Raw genomic sequence first — 876 nt, 5'->3', positions numbered from 1 at the left:
TAGCGGAAGCATTAGGATTTAAATTCGAGGACCCACCAAGAAATGAGTAATGGCCGTCGGCTCTGCTGGCGGTCTTCTCCAACTCAAACCCAACCCTACTGATCTGTCCTAGGGGGCATCAACATATCCAAGGCCACCGATACCCCCTAGAGGCTCACTGAACAATGGGGGATTTCGATACCTCACCCTCATCAGTCTCACCCGCAGGTTCACAAAGGAACAGTTCAACCGTCGGGACAGTATCCTAATACCCATTCTGTCCAACTAGAAGAGAAACTCGATCGTCCTCTTATCATAGTTCATCACAACTGGATGACTCGCCGTTCCGACGTTAACCCAGTATCCTTACCGTAAATCCAATTACTATTCTCTCTTATTTTGTTTTGTTATTGTTTTCTTTTCTCTATAGGTTTAGCCCCAACAAAAGTGATAACCCACAACAGCCTGATTACCAGACTGCAGTTCATCCGGATCCATAGAGCGATGGTGGTGAAGGAGACACTGAGACGGCGAACGTCCATTTGCCCAGGACTTACTATGACACTGTTTTCTCTCATTTTATTAGGTGTTTTATCGACATTGTCTGTTATAGGAGAGGACGGACCGACTACTAGATGAGGAAAGTACCAAGCAGATGCTCTCCAGTCAGACGATGATCAACAGTTGTTGTTATATGTTCAAAGTTATTGTATTTTATATTTGTTAAAAAGACCAGTCTATTAAGTTGTTTTTATATATATATATATATATATTGGTTGTTAAAGCTTTGCTAGGTCAGTGATTCCCGAAGCAAGGAAGCCTTAAGATGTGCTCATGTGTCTGAAATTCCAGTTGTGCCGTCGGCAAGGGGGCATGTCACGACCCAGTGATTTTGGC

Source organism: Alligator sinensis, unplaced genomic scaffold (assembly GCF_000455745.1).
Source record: "Alligator sinensis unplaced genomic scaffold, ASM45574v1 scaffold325_2, whole genome shotgun sequence".
Lineage (NCBI taxonomy): Eukaryota > Metazoa > Chordata > Crocodylia > Alligatoridae > Alligator > Alligator sinensis.
This window is presented reverse-complemented; position numbering follows the sequence as displayed.